At 39.3% G+C, this 21867-nt stretch overlaps 1 protein-coding gene across 1 annotated transcript in view; it reads right to left on the bottom strand.

The window, feature by feature from the left end:
* The window catches only part of ndrg2 (NDRG family member 2), a 56876-nt gene extending 41185 nt beyond the window's left edge, over positions 1-15691 (bottom strand). Inside the window, exon 1 of the mRNA XM_085450865.1 lies at positions 15402-15691. The gene's annotated coding sequence lies outside the window, so the exon portion shown is untranslated. The remainder of the gene's footprint in view (positions 1-15401) is intronic.
* Positions 15692-21867: the final 6176 nt, after the last annotated feature.

A 21867-nucleotide genomic window follows, 5' to 3' on the forward strand; every position in this document is an offset into this window, starting at 1 on the left:
AGATGTGTCCTTGATCCATCACAGCTGATTTAAATGGATAAATTACCTTCTCAATGTGTCTTGAAGTTCACCAGAGGCCTAGTAATGAACTAATCATGTGATTCAGGTGTGTTGACCCAGGGTGAGATCTAAAACCTTCAGGGACACCGGCCCTCGTGGACTGGGATTGGGACCCCTGCTGTAAGGTAATGATAGTTATATAAGAGCAGATGCATGCTGGTGCAATAAGCTGTACGTTTTACCTCAAATAGATGCATGATTCGATTAGTCGACTAATCGCATAAATAATTGGTGACTAGTTTGTGGCAGCCTTAGTCACGGCTGTCGCGCTGTAATACTGCTGCTGCTGAAGCCTCTTTTCAATAGTCTCTCTTCAAATTAACAAGTGTGTCACTAATAAGAACAGCTCATTGGAAAAGAAGGATGAAAATGCCCTTCATTTACTTGCACTAATAAGTGATGCTGCCTGCAAGTTGCAAGGCTAAATAAAGCTATATCACCCATCCATGTATCTCTCTTTAAGACCACAGTGTACCCATCATCTGATGGCTACAGGATACAAGCCATGTCACAAAGCTCAGATTGTCTCAAAATGGTTTCTTGAACATAGCAATGAGTTCACTGTACTCAAAAACCTTCCACAGTCAACTCAGTCGGTTCCCTGAAGTAACCGACTCAGGCAGTAAGCAGTAGGTCTCCTGGGAAGAAGGGAACTCATCCTTGGTTTAACTTTTCAGGTCAAAAAGCTACATCAATCTTTTATATACAGTCTGTGATGCATTTTCGATATAAAACATGTACAATGGCAGACTCTTCCTTACACAGAAAAAAGTCAAAGGGAGTAAAAGTAAACTATCTCACAAGAGATAAAAAGTTGAATGCAGTAAAGCACATTTTGCCCCATTTTTTTTGCAATTCCAAACTAAAGTCACTGGAGATTTGCAGTTTTCATGTGACATGCACAAAAAATGCAATCCCACACATTTATCACCCTGCTAACACAAATCTGCACAGCGAAGAGACCCAGGTGCCGAGGACATAAACACTCTCAGGACCAAATCTGTCCTCTGTCCTGAAACAAATCACGTTAGTGTGCAGTACTTCACTGCTGTCACACCTGGGTACCACTTTTCCAGTTTTATGTATGCAGAGTGACACACTGCTCTACCTCGGGTGTGCCTGGATCCCTTTTTTCTTATGTAATTCTGCACACTCGTCTATCAAAGGTAAACACATGGAGGGACCCGCTTTAGCAGTTTTTTTACCCTCCATTTAAAATATAAAGATCAAGTTTTGGGAGCCACTATGAAATATTTTTATGTAAATTTTTGCTTATAACATGAATACACATGTCAATGCCCCAAATCTGACAGCCTTACAGCAAAGAATTTTAGCTAATGCTGACATAACTGGGAAGGTTTGCTTTGGAAAGTTTTTACTTTTCTTGGCTTTATTGTCTTTATTATGCAACACAAAATAACAAATGAGTTGAAGTAATCTTAAACTGTCGTTTTTAATCAGTCGATTTAAGAATTTTGAAATGACGCAGAAATGAAAAACAGAAACGTGCTCCAGGGAGGTGAAGTTCCTGATTTATAATGACACTTAGATCCGGAGATCGAGTTTTGTTTTCTTAGTGATAGCCTAGAAAACCTGACGTGTGGAAATGATGGGAGGCGAGGGCTATTTTAGGGACTTTTTTTTCACTCTGAAACTTTCTTTCTATCCTCAAACATGCATGCAAGTACAAAAAAAGAACAATTTCTTATTCAGTTAGTTTTAAAGCTGCATTAACCTAATACCTACATGGAAAAAATGCATGAGGATCCATTAGATCATCCTTTTACTACACACTGCAGACATTTCAGCATGATGTTATATGTGAACCTGAGGGGCTTCTAAGAGAGGTCTGAGTAACTGATTGGGAAATAATTCAATTTGTGCTTTGAAACCACAAGAATCAAAGTTCACTTTATCAATGAGGGAGAATTAGATTGTAGACATTCTGTGACTTCTGCTCATTTAAAGCAGGGCCACTTTCATGCAGTCAGTTAAACTATTTAGATGTTTTGTAGGGGGTCTGTTGCTAAGTCTGCTGGACCAGAAGCAGTTCAACAGCAGAAAAAAAGAGGAAAAAATGAGCGACGACTGTCTGCTGAGAAAGGAAGCCCAACAGCAGCCACCATGGAGACTCGGAGAGGAGCCAAAGCTCCCCTCGTCTCCTTGCTGAGCCAAGCCTTTGCTCGTTCTCATCCCATGTGAAAAGCCTGTTTTCTCTCGCTGTCTCTCAGCAGACCACTTTGGGCTCTTGTCTCTTCAAATTCTCGTTCGTCCATCACTCAGCGGCTCAGCTCAGTTTCTTCTTTTCATTTTCAGGACACCTATTATTCGCTCCATCATGATCTCACCTCCACGCAGACATCCAGTCTCTGTATATCTGTCCTGGGAGGTAATTAAACGCTCTGACAAAAGGATATTCACCACAGATCACATCCTCAGAGAGATCATTGTTAAAGTCGTATATGTTTCTTTGAATTTCGGTCATTATTATTAATAACTGGATGAATAGAAAACATAACAAATAATCACTGATTTGTTGTATTGTTATCAAATTCATAGGAAGAAAATGTTTTGGGACAAAATCTAGGCCAGACAGCCACTGCAGCAGTTACCTAAGCCTCCTTATGTACGCATGCAGCCTGCAATAATCTTTTATCCAACGGCAATCCTGTATTTGCTAGGTTAATGATAACAGGTAGCTAATCTAGCTTTCAGGTAATTGCTAACAATTAAACAGCTAACATTTATAACTGTTTAATACTTTTCCCTGACCTCTGACATTCCTTCTAAACTGTTGTTCAGCTCTAATAGAGAGCTTGCCTCATTCCAGTTTTTCATTTTTCTCTTAAGTGTGATCTGCTCACACTGTTTATGTGGATTCTGATGTCTTTCTACAAACTGCAACTATAACTAACAGCATATACAAAGAAAAATAAACTTTACTTGAAAGAAAAATATTATTTTTATAATAAAGAACTTTTCCCATAAACTGCAGTAAGTTAAATGTCTGTAAACAAAGTGCTCTGCCAATTTTATTCCCACCTTTACCTAAAATATTTCACCTTAACAAACAAAAGCAGGTGCAACATAATAAATGTCAGGTGATTATAGCATTTTCCAATATGTTTATAACTTTATAAAAGCTTTGTCTTTTGATTAGATAATTCAGAACTGTTTTGTTCCTTTGCTCATACCGAGGCTCCCACTGGCTTGTAGCTGTGGACAGCTTTAGCTTTAGCCACTATTCCTTTGTTAGTTTCTTTAAAATGTTCACGTTTAAACATCTGACTAGTTTTATTGCTACAAACGTTTCGGTTCCTCTGCAGTTTACTCTAGCAAACCTTGTGTTTCACTGACTTCCATGTTAACTGTGTGTGCCTGCTCCACTGTTTGGACCAGCTAATAACTGGTCATATGGGAGGCTGACTGGTGGGTCACCGGTCAAGGCCAAGAACACTGTAAGTCATCTGATTCTGGTCCCTGGCTGGTCAAACGGTGCATGTAGTTATCAACCAAGACAAATCACTGTATTACTCTAGAGGCCCTCAAAAACTGACTCCTGCAAACCCAGTCACGCAACTCTAAATGGTCCATCACATCAGCACTGCTATTTGGGCTGAAAATAAAAAAGGTGTTCATTTATGTACAGTGGCTAAAATTTGAAAATGTCACCTTTCAAATATCAGTAATATTGTCAATACCATTTATCAGCAACTGCAAAAATGTTTTTGGCTAATTTATGGCCAAAATGAAGAACAACTTCAAAGGCGTCTAATGCACTGAATATAAGCAATAATGGCTTTATTGATGTGAGTGGAGACTACGCATTTCATCTTTTCTTTCTCTTCTGTGAAATTCAGAATTGCTTATCTTTTTGTTCACCCCTCAGAGAGCACTCGAAGTCCACTGAAAGGCTTTTAGTTTGCTCACTCAACAGTTGTGAGACAGTATGAAAGTGAAAAATGAAGCAAACCAGTAATTAGCTTGAATAATGATGTGACTATAGAACAGACAGCATTTCATCTTCTGAAGGTCCGGTCTGTGAGTGTATTTCAGCAGCATTAAAAAAAAAAAAAGACTGGGCAGAATCAATTGTTTTGATCCAGGAAGCAGACAAGCCCGTGACACACAGAGAACCATGCAATCAGGCACACACTCAAAATAATTGACCTTCAAGCTAGGGTAAATTGATATGTTGGACCAATTGGCTGAGAGCTGATGGAGATAAATAGCCTGGTGATGGTTAGCTGATTTCTGTAGCAGATACACACAGAGGAGCGTTTCGTAAGCTCAGACCCCTAAAGTGGCCTCCGACGTCTGTTCAAGGAGCCATTCAGTGCCTTGCTCAAACGCTGACTGAAGGATATTTACTCTACACACTTTTTAAACTCTGGATTCATGCTTCTTTTTTTAAACAGGGGAAGATAATCTTACCAAACGATCACATCACAATTGTTTTTCTTTTGGTAGAATAATCATCTAACTACAGTTCTCCCTGCAAAATTTAAACCACATTTGCCTCAATTTAAAAAAGAATGCATCACCTTATCTCAAGAATAAATGTCGAGCACACATCTCTAATCATGCTTTAAACTGATACGAATCTTTAATTTCTTTCTTCTGTTTACAAATCATTTTGCAGCCAAGGTTTGAACAGCCTCGATACTTGTTTATGAGATGTTGTATTTATTTTTCATCATTTAAAAGCTGCTAAAAAGCAAACTCGTAGCCATCTTGTATTATGTCCTTGGAATCATTCAGCTACCTCTCCAGTAAATCACTTATCCCCTGGGTTAATCCTCTCTGAGAGATATCTGGCAAAATGGTGGGCCACTCCAGCTACAACCACCACCAAGTGGAGGACTTCTTCATGTGTTGCTACGCCCACAGAGCTTGGATAGCAGAACAGGGACTACCATCGCCAACTGCCGTCCAAGACAATGAAACCCATCTACAGGATATGACAATGACTAGATCTGAATGACATCATAGAGCACAACAACAGTGGCACAGCTAGCCTGCAGGTAAGAAAACATGATGGGACAGAGTTTGTTGATTAGCAGCAGCTGAGCCTTCAAAGTAAAAGGTAATCTGTATTATTCATTTGAAAATCTGACAATCTGCCTACTATGGAAGCATGTCAGATCACCAGTCTCTAATATATAATTTTTAAAAAAGGAATGTGGACATCAAACGTGACTTACATCAGTCGGCTTTGTTCAAAACAATGAACAGCCAAAAATGTCATTAAAACACTACTCCAGTACATTCAACATAATTTCGCTCAAAGACTCTGAACGTTTTTGGATTTATTCATTAAAATCCTGTCGTCTTATCATCCTTATCATCTCAGATATGGACTACACAACCTTTAACCAAGAGTAGAACTAGGGCTGCTCAATTAATCGAATTTTGATCTAAATTACGATCTGGGCTTTCAACGATCATTAAAAATGACTGAGCCGATTATTAGCACCTCCCTCGTGCTTTACTCTCACGCTGCTCCGTGTAACAAATCGAGTGCACCTCTCTGCGTTTCGAACACGCGTCACAACAATTAAGAGGACCCGAGGGAAGCTCGGAAAGCTAAGCAGGAGTTATTTGGAGAGGAGAGTGACTGCCGTTGGTTGAAAAGAGGTAAAAAAAACTTCAGTGGTGTGGAAACATTATGGGTTCGCGGAGTCAGACGTGGATCAAGTAGACACAGTGTGTAAACTTTGCTACGGTGTCGTAGCTGCACCACAGAGCAACACTGCAAAGTTCACTAAACTTAGATGTTTACATTTCTCATTTATTTTTTATATTGCAAACATTTGCACTGTTATCAGTATTTGCACACTATTTTATATTATTTTTTGACAATCTTTAAAGTCATTATTCAATACATTGTTATTGTTAAATAAATAGCGTCAAATAATCGAGATTATTGAACCGTAATGGCTGCACAGAAAGATTATGAAATGACATCAGCCAGTCAGCATTATCATCTCAGATATGAACATTTAATGAGGGCATTACCATGTTTGTGGTTGACTATGAAGTTAAATGAAATATGACTAAGTTAATAATAGATTGGATGTGCGCCTGAGAAGCCAAATGTATGCCAAAAAGCTTCTCATCCCCGTTACCGTGTCTGTTTGTCACAGAGCATATTGGAGAAAATTGACATGATGAGGAATGACTGATTTGGAGCTATTATTACAGCAGGTGTCAAATTTTCATTGATTAGCATCTCCTGTAAACGGTTACACTGGAATAAGTACAAATCAGTAAATGCTGCTACCATGCTAAATGATTCCCTTCTAAATACGATTTATGTTGTAGTGCTCGTTCCCTCACATGGAAACTGTGCATACCAAGAGGGTAGAGCGTTACCCCTGATGCCTGTTTGTGCCGTTCATTTTCTGCCCAGCTCAGCTCTTCCTCTGCCTGAGGAGCTATTGACAAACATCCCAGATTATGTAACACGCCTCTGACAGCACCAGACTGGGCGCACTTTTTGACATATTTAGGTTGAGGCTTAAAATTTTCACCACAGAGTTCAGCTGAGGGGGAAAAAAAACATACATCTGAGCACGCTCTACTCCCAACATCCAACTGAAGAAATATGAATGAGCTCAGGCAGGGCGCTTGTCTATAAATAGGGTGTTGTGAAGGCCTGTTTGGACTTGTGGGAACAGACAGGGCATTGTGCTGCCTGGCCTATCTGTATCAGGACTCTAACCATCAGGCTAAGGACTGAGCTGCCCTGATACAAACAAACACACATACTCTGGCCTAGATGCTTCTATATGCAGGCTGCTGTAATCTCACCCACCTACACATATAAAATCCATACACGCTGACCCAGATGCCGAGACTGTTACGTTCGTTTACACCTACACAGGATATAAAAAATACAAATCCATATTTCTACACATACTCATCTGCCCTAGACGCCAACATCGGCCAATAACAATTGATATTATAAACACAGTGCCACTCGCATTGTCCCAATTTAATCTCACTTGCCTGATGTTAAATTCCCAGAAGTTAAGCGTCGCTCTGTGTCGTTTTCGGTAAAAATACAACTAAGCTCATATTACTAATGCCTGTACTAGTGTGCACTACTGCCAAACAGCTATAGCAGGTGTCATATCGCAGTAACTAGCCCATCTGCAGTTGCACAGGCGATGTTAAAAACAGAACTGCTTTGATAGCCCCGTGTGATTTTAAAATTTAAGCAGACAATGAATCTCACAGTTTGTAGAAATTAATCTGAAATGGTGGTAGATGAAGATTTCGGCTTTCTGTAAAAACACATTTAAAAAGATTCAATTAAAAAAATCTCTGTTCTTTTTTATGTGCTTTTGGCTGTCATTATGCTGTTCAGGAAACTATGAAATGCTCTGCTGTTGGTCTTCCTTCTTCTTTAAGAGCTATAAACAGATAATTATCATAAAAATAAAAATAATCCCAGTACGCAGCCAAAAATACAGGTCTGAGTAAGGAAATCATTTCAGCTGCGCTCAGCGCACTTTGGTTACCATCCAAAATAAATAAATTGATTAATTAAAAAAATAAAAAAACTTTTTTAGCAGCCTGTGAGCAAAAACTTCAATATTTATTTTGTATTTTTGTCTTTCATGTAAGGCTAGCTGGGTTTTAACACACAGATGAATCTGTCAACACAGAAGAATCAATGTTTCTGCTGGTGCCAAAAGGCAGAAGCTGCACTCAGCTGGGCCATACTCTGTATATAAAGGCTAGGAAGGGTTTTCTTCTTGTAACACATTAATTTCTCCCTTTTAAAAAAGTAGCTCTGTCTTGTTATTACAAACTGTATTTTCTTCACTATGTTCAACATAATCTCAAATCTCAATCTGAAAGTAATCATTGTTGTTAAATAACAATCCAATCTTTTCTGTAATTATACAACTGGTCTCTAAAGGTGTGATGTCGTATCTATTAAGTATTTTACTAAGTGATCAACATACAGTAGTTCCACTAAGACTTCTCTTCATGATATTTTTGATCACATGGATGCATCCCAAGCTAAAAACACAACAATTTTTGACATTAAATTCTACTTTATTACTTTATGTAATTTGATTACATTACTTACATTACATTTTTCATGTAAATTTCTTATATAAGTACAATGTAAAACATTACCTTTAATGGAATCTCATGAAATGAAATTTAGTTCATTTGTATTTTCCTTAATAATTTTCATGAATAATCCTTTGAATCTATTTGAAGCTACTTCGGTTGAATTTGACTCAAAATATTGCTTCATGTTTATGAGGTCATTAAGAATTATTTTGTGATTGAAGATTTTACATTAATTATACCATTTGGGGCAGCACAGTGGCACGGTGGTTAGCACTGTTGCCGCACAGCAAGAAGGTCCTGAGTTCAATTCCACCATCAGGTCTTTCTGTGTGGAGTTTGCATGTTCTCCCCGTGGGTTCCCTCCGGGTACTCTGGCTTCCTCCCACCGTCCAAAGACATGCAGCTTGTGGGGATAGGTTAATTGAATAATCCAAATTGCCCATAGGTGTGAATGTGCGAGTGAATGGTTATCTGTCCTTGTGTGTTGGCCCTGCGACAGACTGGAGACCTGTCCAGGGTGTACCCTGCCTCTCGCCCTATGACAGCTGGGATTGGCTCCAGCACCCCCCGCGACCCTGAAAAGGATAAGCGGTAGCGAATGGATGGATGGATGGATATACCATTTGGCAGTTGTAAAATTAAATTCTCGAACAAGCTATCCCAGTTCTGCTAACCGTTCACTAGCTCCCTACACACTGAAAGTGCACCTGTATAATTTAATTCAGTATGTTATCCCCAGATTTTTTCCCATGCAGATGCTGCACCGTGTTGTTCATCAGATTGCCAATTTTCCCTTTAAAAACAACTCGAAACGCTTGAGAAACACATCACACATTGCTCAAAATACTGGTATTTGCCAGCTATCTGCTAACCCATGTGCCAGTCCTATATTTAGACTGCTTTTATAATTTACTCCTTATCTCCACTCGTGGCTGAAATATCTACAATATATTCACCGACTAGCCAATACAATTGTTAGCATTTTCTTAAAAGCTGAGCAGCTTTTTCCTTCTTAGCAATTGTAGAACTTTTGACATTTGCAGTGTAAAGTGAGAACTGCCTTTGTGGCTTTTCTGTTATGGATATTGATTTCCTTCTCACTTATTTAAAAATGACCTACAATGTTTATGTTTTTGTTCGAGTGGCAAAGAGATTAAACGGGCTATAAGCCATCCAACTCTTTTTGGCAACACTGCTATAAACAAAGAGTGATCCACAAACTCCACAGTAAAATAAAACTCTTAGACTTAACAGGCAGTTACACCCACAGATGTAAACATCAGCTCCATATCAGCATTGAAACATCATCAAACACAAGAACACAGTCCATTGCTGCAATGACACCTAAATTTTAAGCATTAGTAACACAGCTACACTCTTACAGAAAGACTGTATTCACCCAACAGCTGGCATGTACTTTAGTGGAGATCATTTCAGTGTTGTCAACGACTCAACATAAGGATAAAGGCTATTTCTGAGCAGTGGAGATGACAAGAGCATTTACTTTCCTGATATTCTGGGACATGAATGCACCTCTGAAGCAATACTCAGAGTCCAATTACAGCTGTTTACTGCCCCACATTGCTACACATACACACATTCATCTCCCTTCCAGCATTATCAGTGCTAGTTATTTGGAAACACGCATGAGTCCTCAGGGACAATTTAAGATGATGAAACATGTAGGGTATTTGGTGACGATTTCAGTGTCCCTCAGTTTAAATCATAACATGACTTCGAGTATCTTCAATACCTTTCTTTTTAAATCAAATTGATGAAAAACAAATCTTTTATATTTGTTTTAATGAAGTGGTGTCAAGTTTGAAAATAAGTTTCTGTCATTTTCAAGGGTGTGTCTGTATCCAATAAAAACATGCTCTGTGTGCTTTCACTGTAGTGTGAATAACTTTTTAAAAACTCCTTTGGCACGTTAGTAAGGAAGCTTTGATGGTAGACACGACTCCTGCCGTGTCTGGTTTAATAAAACAGAAAAGGTAAACAGGTGCAAGATGCTCCAGCATTTTCCCATTAGCATGTAAAATAGATCAGTTGGTTAAGAATATGAACTAAACTTTTTTTTCGCTAATACACCACCTTAATTTGTCTTTTCTTTTTTTTTACTGCTAGATTTTGGCAGTTAAACTGTCATATATATCTCACATACTAGTTAGTTTGGCTTATATTGTTATACATTGTTCTTTTAAAATATTTCTTGTACTTGTCCTTTTGACTTTATACAGTATGATGCATTACTGTAGATTAAGCAGAATGCCAATTATTTGAGCTCAACATGTGCAGCAGTATTATTGATTCATTTAATAGTGATGGGAAACATTTTTTTAGCAGAGTAATTACTTTAATTTTTAATACTTTATATACAATTTGAGAATAATTCAAAGTTTTATGTGTAAGTATGTATTTTATAATGCTGTATTGATACTAATGATAAATGTAATAATATTTTACAATTCTTCGACTAGGAAGTACTGCAGAGAGAGATGCCCACGAACAGTACAGCAAGAGGCACAAAGATGAAATCGTGAAAAACAATCATAAAATAATGAAAGGCAGAACAAAATCATAAAGTGGCATGCTGTCAGCTGGCAGTTTGTATTGTTGACGTGTGTCAGATTTATTTTCCTTTTCTAAAAGGGGTGGTCACCGTTTGTGTTTGTCATTTTGTAAAAGTCACTGTGCAACAGGGCAGGGCAATATGGCCAAAAATATTTATCACAATATATGTTTGAAAATTTGCAATAACAATTTAACTGATGATATAATTGACACAAGACAAAACACTTTACAACTCCACAACTTTATTAGTGCAAAAAACACATCAATGTATTTTCACTTGAAGAAGCAGCTGTTTTTATGTGCATTAAAGCTATATAAATATTTAACAGTGCAAATGCAAATTCCTTGCTGACAGTTTAACTAAAAAGGCATTTCTAGAGGAAATGGGCCGACATATCCTCAGCATAACCATGTACAATATCCACAAAAGTTAAAAAGAGCTTATACACACACAATACGGTAATATTATGTTGAAGCACAGTACGTATCACTCCGCGAGGCTCCTGCCTACGATAGTCGTAATGCTCCGACAATCCATCAAGCAGTGCAGCTTCGTAGCTTCCCAAAGTCCTATTAAAACTAGTGCTGACAGCGTTAACTTCGTTAAAATGACGTTAACGCGGTTATGGCGGTAACACGGCAAATCTCCGTTAGCGAGTTAACAGAGATGTGGGGCTGGACGGCACTAATGCATTGACGCCGTGCAGGTTATTCGGCCCGCTTGCATGTTCTACCAAAAATTGTGTTTTGGTGTGTATCTGATGGACGAAAACCAAACCAGTTCCACACCACTGAAGTTGCAGCATTCTTACAAACCAATTCTGGTTCATCAATTTCATTCAACAATCTGCTTCCGCCCTTCTCATTCTCCATGCTTTTTCCGCCATGTGCGTATGAAAACAAAGGCACTGCGCATGCGCGTTTTACTCATGTTCTATAGCGATATTTCATTTTCTTATTGTTGAACTACATTATACCGGTATTACCTTGAACGGTATGATATGGCCCAGCCCTACTGCACAACACTGCTAAAATTTCAAAATACACAAAATTCAGAAAAAACTCACCCTCAAAAACTACCAGCTCTATTTGTCCAACTGCTGATCCCTGTCTAATGCCTTCCATCTACAATAAACTTAAATAATAATAAACTAAAAACAGTAAACTAATAAAACATTGAGCATGTTTAAGCTGACTTCCCAGAAGGGCAAAAAGTCAAATTGTTATTGACAATCCATGTAAACCCCACAGAATAACTAATCTATAATGACGTCAAGTTGTTCAGTAGCCAACAGGTTTGCTGGTGCAGGAACAATAGTCACCATGTGTAGTTTTTACAGTGGCGAGCATCTTGCAAGCTACAGAAGAGCAACACTGAGCAAAATAAAGTGTGTGCAACACAGACTGTCACTGTTCACCACAGTTTAATGATGTCAACAAGTTTATCTCCTTGGATTACTTGTGTGTCCAGAACACAAATACTCTTGTACCATCGGATCAAAGGGCAGCCGTTCCAGCTGAAGGGTTTATTTTTGGCCCTGACAGATGTGTTTGACACAGCTTCCAAAAAAAAAAAAAATACTAAATGTCCGCTGTGAAAAGTCAACAGCCCCGCTCATTCATAGTAACACCATCCTGCTGCTTAACTGAGCTGATCACGAGGCATTTAACATAGTCTGCGAGAAATGTTACCAAATATATATAGAATATATAATGAGAATAGATGTTACTGGTGTCTCACAGTCACAGTGTCTGCAGCTCATCAGCTGTGGAACCTATATCAATATAAAAAGATGTACAGCGGAACAATTTGTTCTCATGTCCTCTATAAATAACCAGTGTTTTATAATGTTCTGACGCTGAACAGATTAGAGCACCAGAAACACTTTGAAGTCAATAAGCAAGTCTTCCAACACAGCACTCTGCTCTCAGACACACCAGCACGGATCTATAAGTCTATTCAACGTCAGACACATAAAGAAACATAATGAAATCATTTGAAGTAAGTAAGCTGCAGAATCAAAACAGCACTTCATTAGTGATGTTTTAGTGTTGATTTATTACCGGGTAGGTCAATGTTTAATGCTCCAGTCAGCTCACCACTCTCTCTCTCCCTATCTCTCTCTCTCTCTCTCTAAATATATATATATATATATATATATATATATATATATATATATATGTGTGTGTGTGTGTGTGTGGGTATATATATGTATATTCACATGCAGCTTGGACCCGCGCCTGTTTCATGAGCTTACAGTGTATGATTTGCAATTTAAATTTTAAGCCTAAACATGAATGACAAGTGCACAGCTGCTATCTTTAGTGCAGTAAAAATGCAGGAAATGCTTGTTTTATTCTTAGCACACTGAACTTCTAGAATATTATCAAAATACAAACACTGACTTGCTTTTTTAGCATGTTACAGATGTTTAGATATCACAATTGTTCTGTGTTTTGAACTCTCCTCCTTCAAATACAACTATTTCATGCTCAAAGCCCTGAAAGGACGCGTCAGAATTTTGTTTTCTGCTGCTCTCACAAATGTGTCAGTTCTGACTGTAGGTGAATGGTCAATATGGGAAATGCAAACAGTATGAAATTCCATCAAAGTACAGTTTGGAGCTGCTGAGGCAGAGTGTTATCTGGGCACGCACACTGTTCAGCTTTCATCTGCTACACTTCTGATATATCATTTTGTGTCTGCCCTCCTCCACACCAGCACAACAGTTGTGCTGGTGTGGAGTGCTGTTGTTGTGGATGAGGCCACTCAGAGTGCTGACATGTGGCGTCATAACGCTTTTCATTAATAATGATAAAACTCTTCCACAAAATAATAAAAGACCCACAAAAAATAACAGATGAAATGCATTAAAGGCCTCGTTTTTAAAAAGACAAACACACATATACCACCCAACCCCCAAGAGGCATATACACACACACATATATATACACAAACACAAAGCATCAGCAGATAAGACCAAAACTCTGACATTTGGGTGAACTAACCGTTTAAAATACTCTAAAACAGAAAAAAGGAGGAAGTAACTTTTTTGCAACGCTGATTATCGTTATTGCCATCATTACCATCATTTCTCTTTTAGTTTTATTTGAATACACCGACACAAATTTGGACTTGGCTCCTGGTAACACCACACCCACCAGCAAAAGAGAAACAATACACTCCTGCCGTGTTTCTGGGCTATGTGCATCTCCGCGCACCCCGTACGTGCAGAGTCGGGGTGCGCTTGCGTAACGCAGCATGTCCACGTCTCAGAGCCTGAACAGTTCTGGAACGAACGTTCACTTTTTCTTCCCCCAGAAGATGAGGCTGTCTGTGCGCGCGCGCGTTATCAGCAGGGGGCTCCACTTCACTCAAAGAGAAGCGAGGCCGCGAGTCTCCAAATGCGGTATGACTCACAGAATCTGCGCGCGAGCCTGTTTGGGCGCGTGCGTGCGTTCGTGTAGCTCGCGGCAGAGTAAAGACAGAAAAGAACTGTCTCTGGAGCAGTGTGTAGACAGAACAGTGTGTGTGTGTGTGTGTGTGTGTGTGTGTGTGTGTGTGTGTGTGTGTGTGTGTGTGTGTGTGTCCTTGGTTTGGGCACGACACACTAAAGCAAAACATTTCCACTCGCGCTCGAAGATATTCCGTAAAAGGAATGCGAAACGCACATTTTCACTCAATTTCTCAATTTTACTCCTTTTTTCCTGATGTTTTACTCGCGCAATAACACGGCCCGTGAACACACACACTCACAAAAGACACACCTCCATTTGACATTGACACATATTACACACCCTCTCCAAAGAACCACAACACCCTCCTCGCGCCCCTCTTATCAGCAGATTACTACTCCACCAAAGCCCAAGTCCCCCTGTTCACACAGACAAGCCCAAAGCTTTCCATCTAAGAAAAAAAAGTATGAGCCTCGAAATTCCCACTGCTGCTGCCCAGTAAGGACACCTAACTGGAAAACACCACAAAGAAAGAGCGTTGATGCTTCTCTCTACTGAAAGGCGTAGACAAAAATAATAAGGTGGGGGGCGGGGTGGGGGTATGTATATGAACATGTCAATAGTGGCCTTAATTCTGTGTACGGGAGATTTGAGCCGTGCCACTGAGCAGTCATGTCTGGTTCAGTCATGACCGACAGAGGAGGCTGGGAGAGGGAGGGGGCAACAAAGACCCGCTGGCTATGCCACATGTGCGTGTCAATAACGCGCACTGCACTCCCTCTGTCACGGGCTCACTCTCACCAAACTACAACTTAAGGCATACTGTTGGCGTTTATTAGCACTCGTCTTATTAAGTGAGCACATACCTGGCCCAGAGGCGTAACGTTTGTTGAGTTTTTGTTCGGTTGCCGTATTGTTGTTGAACGGTGCGGACTACATCCTTGCATCTCTGTGCATTTTTGGCACCGAGTCCACCAACACAAAACAATACCCTCTGAATCCCACCACCCTTTTTCTCTTCTTCTTTTTCTTCGTTTTTTTTTTTTGATTGTTTTTGTTGTTGTTGTTGCACTGCTGTTTAATGAACACTGACTAACCACAAAGGCTACTCCCAGACTTTCTCCAGGACGACACAAAGAGATTTTTTTTAAATAATTAATTGCGGCAATAACTCATTTATTAATATAGAAGAAAATAATGCATATAAATAAACTCACCGTTTATTCAGCAAGTGGGGAATACAAAAAAAATCTTCGAGAAAAATTGTGGGACTTGTAGAAAATATATTTGTGTCTGTACGACAAGTCTCGTTCTCCGTTATTTTCTCCTCGCTCTCTTCCCAGCCTGTCCCTCCAAGCTTCCCGCTAATCTCCTGTTACTTCACTTTTCCTCCACCTCCTTTATTTTTCCGCTGCGCCTTCCTTCTCTGTGTGTCCACCGGCGTTGGGTTTTTTTTTCTCCTTTTCTCCAGCAGGAGGAACATTCAGCACACGGGGAGAGAAAAAATACTCAGCGGTCACTCAAAAGGCAAGATGGAGCCATTGAGGTTTTAGGGGTGTTTTTAAAGTCATATGCCGGTAAGTCAACAGCGGGTCTCGGTGAAGTGGGTTGTTTTCATTCAGACAAAGGGTAATGTATAGAAAGATGGTGACAGCTACGGTGTGGATGTGATAAAACCTGACGAGACGCCGAGAGAAAAAACAGCGGGCTTCTATTTTCTGGCTCACCCCTCTGCTTTGACGCCACAGTGGTACGGCCCACCCTCACCGGGCTTGTGGAATGGAGCCGAGCATTCCCGCCTGGGCTCGAGCCAGCAGGTAAATAAACACACCTGCCCACGCAGAGAAAAGAAAGATAAACTTAACGAAGACCAATAATGAGCCCCACTCCCCAACCAAAGACGGTCTGGTGGCATTTAGGGATGGGGTCAGGGAAGGAGGTTCTGGTCACTCTGTGTATTTGTGCCCCGGAGTATGCCACCCTCAAAGACTGGGCCATTTAAAAACATCCACGAAGCAGGGCTTTGACTTTTCACGAGTTTCCTTTGGTCAAAACAAAACTAACCACCAAAAACAGCTCAGTAATAACAAATTACTTACAGTAATTTTAAAAATGCAGATTTTACATGTAAGTGCCAGTGCATGGATGAGAAATTACCAAAGTGTAAGATCTTTAAATCACCCACTTTGCACAAATTATTGACAGTAATTTTTGTGAATTCTGTACTGATTCATAATAATAACAATAATAAAATTTATTAATAATTTAAAAAATTCAAGTAGAAAAATTAGATACCTTGCTCCATTTATTTGCCAACAACATCCCAGTAGTGATAGTAAGAGAGTGAAGCGTAGCGTAAAAACAACTCTGTGACAGGCCCCTGGGCACATTTTCTTTTTCTTTTTTTATTCTGCATATCTAAATAATCCAATAATATCAAGCATAATTCCGTCTTTTTATCAGCTCCATGAACAACAACCACAGTGAGAGGTTGGCGAATGTACAAATTTATATAGGTGTATGAATTCATGTGAACATCTTCAGACATATTACCACAAACCCAAAACAGATTTAATTGTCATGCTGAAGTAACGAAGAAAGCTGTAATGTCTAAAAGCACAGAACAAATGAGACAAGCTTATTAACCACAGATCCTCACAAACAAACCACTTATTTCTACAAATCCTCATTCAACAATCATCTCCAGTGGACCAGGTACATATATCACGCGCACACTGTTCGGTATGAATGCATATTTTCAACAAACACAAACTACGGGCATATCAGAACTTCATCTTGCACTCAGCAAAGTCATTGACAGCACTGCTCAAATCCAAACTCCTGGCAATATACTCACAATACTCTCTTCTCTTCATCCATTTTTAAGCACTTGAGACTTTTAAACACATGCCACTGTGCCCATGAACTAATCTATAAAACACTTTGTGAAAAACTAATTGATGCTTGCTCGATTTTCCAGGTAAAAAAATAAATCCTAGAAAGCTGATTCTGTTTCTGTGGATGTTGCGTTGTCAGTGTGAGAAACATCTCCATCAGTTAGCCGAGACTGGACAAGTGATGAAACATTTCTCCCACTGGAAACGCGACGTCCAGATGAACAGAATCAGTTTCAATTGCGTTTTGGTCATCATCCACAAATGAGAGAGAGCATGGTCAGGAAGTACAACTTGCTTCTGCACCATCAAAGATTTTCAGAAAAGGTGCCGATTATGATCCGTGGAGTGTAAAATGACAGAGTAAATATTTGCATAGCTGGAATTCAGTTCTTGAGGAAATTGTATAACGTATGCTTTATAAATAAAAAGTTAGGCTTTGGTTTCACAAGGTAGAATTATGACGTAAACATATTAGTGGAACTCATACCGTCGGCCCACTTTACCATAACACATTTAATATTTGTTTAATGTGGAAGAGCCCTCCTGACATTGAGGTAGTCCGGGCCTCTCCTCCTACCTTCTATCCTGTTGGATCTCATGTCTTTGATAATCGACATCTAGCCTATATACGTCCAACAAATTGCAACTGAGGTGTGGATAGGTTGAAAAGGTTAGCATAGGTTATCAAAGCAGTTAGCAGTCCCACTTTGGCAAAAGCTTAAATAAATTTTGCATGACTGCACTGAACGTTAACTTTGTACTTAGACCCTGTTTGTTAACTTAAAGGCAGATTAACTGATTTGGTTATGTAGCTATGTGATGCAGTCTTTATATCCTTTCGGCAAACTAAAGTTGTATAGCGGTGTCTTGTTGATATGTAAATGTTTCTGTATATATACACATCTTTTAATGGCATTTAGCTACAATTTAGTCCAGTTGCATAGTTCTATGTTCTGCGCTAGAACTCATAGTGGGCTCTTTCACTCACGGAAGGAAAAATAAATATGACACATGCAGTTCCAGCTAAAACTGTACTGTAAGCTACACCCAACTACTGAGAACCAGAGCGTCGCTCATCGGCTCTGTGGTTGTGTAAGTCAGGTTAGAGTTTCCCCAAGTGGGACACATATAAAGACTTATATTGCCACTCAATTACATTATTTCCTCATGTGTTTCCTCACAGCGACAGTCAGAGTGAATGACTGCCAGATATTTGTTCCACCAGAACACACTGACGCCCATTTAAATAAGTTACAGTGTCGCTGTGAATTCAGTCCAAGTCGGCAAATACAATACGAATGCCCTCATACTTCACTGTGTAAAGAAAATCTGACTCATTCTATCATATGTTCAAACTCTCCGTTACAGAAGACAGATAGGCTCACTCTAGTGAGCTGACACAGATGGAAAGAACTCAAGACACGCACTGTCGCAACTGCTACAATTGCCTCACTTATATATCCGTGGCCACTGCTTATCTTGACCCACCAGCTGTGCAGACAGGCTGGATTAAAGGGCTTTCAGGTGACATAACACACCCTGTGGTGGACTCACTAGAGGCCCAATGACGTCTGATAATATTTGTTGCTGCAAACATAACACGAATCAATGTCCTCAGTTTTGGATAAAATGATTTTCTCTGCATACAAACAGTAAACTAAGAGTCTATGCAGCGTAAATCGTTATTGTCTGCGTGTGTGTCTTTTTTGTGCCCCTTCCAAACTTTCAGAGTAGAGGGCTGCCCCTTGCTCTGCCTGATTCTGCTGCTGTACTCTTTATGTTAAATAGAGTTCTTTCTTTCTCTTGTTGCCAAGTGCTTGCAGGTCTTTGCTGCTGAAAGTGATTATTGAGGCCTTGAGGCAACTATTGAGGAGGCCGACTATTGTTACAATCTGGTACAAAAGATGACAACAACTAAAAGTGAACTTAAATTAATGAATTTAAATTAATGGATGTTCATGTTAGACTTTTAACAAAAAAAAGTGTTTCTTTAACAACTCTATTCTACATTTCTAGAATTTTTTTCCAATTAAAAAAGTTTCTCAGTAGAAGAAGAATAAACGCTGCAGTGGCTCAAACTCATGAGCTCATGCGTTGGAGTTCACAGCTTATCACAAGGTGTTAATTAACCTTGTATAGATATAACAGAATTCCTGAACTTATTATGCTGACAGAAAAGATTTATTTGTAAGAGTCCGACAAGTTCAGATCGTCATGCAACGAATGATAAAAGAACAAATTTTTTGATTTATTCTAAACTTACTACAGTATTTATGGTACTCTTATCATGTCACTATGCTTACATACAGCACATTCCACTGAAAACTAATAGTAATAGTTCCAGGTCTATAGATTAGAGAAGCAGATTAGTTTGAGTGGGAGGCAGATGGATGATTTATACCTGCATGCAGATTCAGATTACATCATACATGTGCATAGCTATGTAAAACTTGGCTGGCTGGCTGGCTGGATGGATATTGAATTTGTTTGCCTATCTCAGCCAACTACTCGGCTGGTGTTGGAGTTAATTGGACAGCCAGTATTAAACTGGTGCATGTTTTCTGTCTTCCAACTAAATGTATAGGAGTCAGCAGTCATTTCCAGATGTGTTTTTCAAAGCTGTCCCAGGTCAGCTTATTTGCACCACGGGCTGAAACAGCATGTGAGACGTTCTCTCCATCTTGTCCCGACCTCTGTGTGACCTGAAATGAACTCGAACTTTAAATCAGGCCAAATCTACTGTGTCTGCAATCACTAAAGCACAGCAGGAGCCAGTGATTGAGCAGCGTCGCTCCACCAAACAATAGTGAGTCACTGAGGTCATGGCAGGTTGATTGGCCCATGAAAAATTTTCTCCTTCTTGGCATCTATTACATTTACCGGTCCTGAGGATAAAATACGTGTGTGTGTATGTGTGTGGTCTGTGGGGATTTCTGGCACCCTTGGAGCCAGTCAACACTGTAACAAACAGATACCTTCTGGTGTAAACATGTCATTGCGGGGAACTTTGTTTTTGTACTACTGCCAGTAAAAAGGCTAGTGAGAGGACTGAATTATTCCAGTGTACAGCAACTCTCTACATTAAAAAAAGTTTGACGCACAGCGTGTTACACGACACAGAGAGAACAATCAGCCTGGAACTAGTTTTGTTTGTTTTCTGATAAAACACTGACTGCTGAGCTACAAGGACACGCCAGCAGCTACATGTTGAGCACAATCTGACACTGCATGCAGTATTGCATTCAAAAACATTTAAAATTAAGGATCATTTAATTTAACAATTAATTCTGAATTGTGAGTGGATTTCAGGCAATTTGAAAAATAGGTTATTTCTCATTTGGACTGTTGATGAAGCAGAAGGCACAGGCTTCCATTAAAATCATGTTCACCCACAGCTCCAATTAAATATTTGCCTGTGTGGTCTTATTCACTCTAGTGCTTTTAAAATAATGAGATTTGAGCTTTATCATGATTGAACTGCAGCCACAGTAGGTCTGGGTAGCCGGTCATGGGGAGGAAAGTATTTGTCACATGTTTGAGCATCAACACAAATCTAGCTTTGGTTGGGTCCGAGATTTTTTACACTTCAAATTCAAATTCAAATTTTTTATTTGTCACGTACACAGTCATACACAGTACGATATGCAGTGAAATGCTTGGACAACTGCTCGTGACCTAAAGAAAACAAAAAAAGGAAAAGGCTATGAATAAGATAGGAAATAAATATGAAAAATTAAAAAGGGTAAATTTAACTAGGAAGGAATAAAATATAAATTAAGGTTAAAAATGAAATAACTGTACAACACAAATTAGAATGAAGGGTAAATTTAACTGGGAAAGAATAAGATAAAATATATAAATTAAAGTTTGAAAATAAAATAACTGTACAACAAAATACACAATATAGAACTATATAAGAATGTATGAAGAAATATAAATAAATATATACACAATAACAGCAGCTGTACAAGACTTCAAGCTGTACACTTCTAGCAACTCGTTTGCCACTCAGTCGGTTCAGTCGTGTTCCCAAATTCTGTTTTTAGAAGTATTCTGGTTCATGTCACACCAGCCAGACTACACTTGGAGTTTACAGCCAGGTGTAAATGTAATCTGTCCAGTGTGACCAAACACTGAAGAGGAAAAAAAAAGTCCTGGAATTCAAGAAAGGTCAGTGACTATTGGTGTTAACTGAAGCACAAGGCCAAGTACTATTAGCTTACCAGTGGAAAAAAACACAGCCCGTGTAGCTGCGTCAGTGCAGTTGGGCCTGTTTTTTAAAAGTCATGGGGCGAACTACTTTCCAAATTAAAGCCAGATGAAATTTAAGATACTGAGAATGCATTTTAATTCCTGATGTACATACAAAGGCATGTGAACTGCATAACAGCCTGGTGTAGTGTATAGTAAATAGAGTGCCACAGCAACTTTAATTCAATCAGGACCATTATAGTCAAAAGAAGATTGATGTTTCCATCTGCAGTAATTTATATTTGGCAGTTCTGGGTACAGCAAACCATCAAGGGCACATACAAAGAATACAAAAGGTCTAGAAATCAGACGTCACTGTCCTTGCATGCACTCCTGCACAGAATAATAAAGACTTCAGGGAAGACAGATGTGATGAAGTCAGAAATACCATGAAATGAGGTGTAGGGTTGCAAAGCAGCTTGCAGAGACATGTCTGCTAAAGCTGTCTGCTAAAGCAGAAGGAGAACCCTGTTTAGGTTTTGCAGATGTGACCAATAACTATATGACATCAACATGCCTACTGTTTGGATGCGTG

The sequence above is a fragment of the Copadichromis virginalis genome, linkage group LG3, assembly GCF_057382275.1.
Source record: "Copadichromis virginalis isolate Kocher_CV1m ecotype Utaka linkage group LG3, C_Virginalis_male_GT1.1, whole genome shotgun sequence".
Taxonomy (NCBI): Eukaryota; Metazoa; Chordata; class Actinopteri; order Cichliformes; family Cichlidae; genus Copadichromis; species Copadichromis virginalis.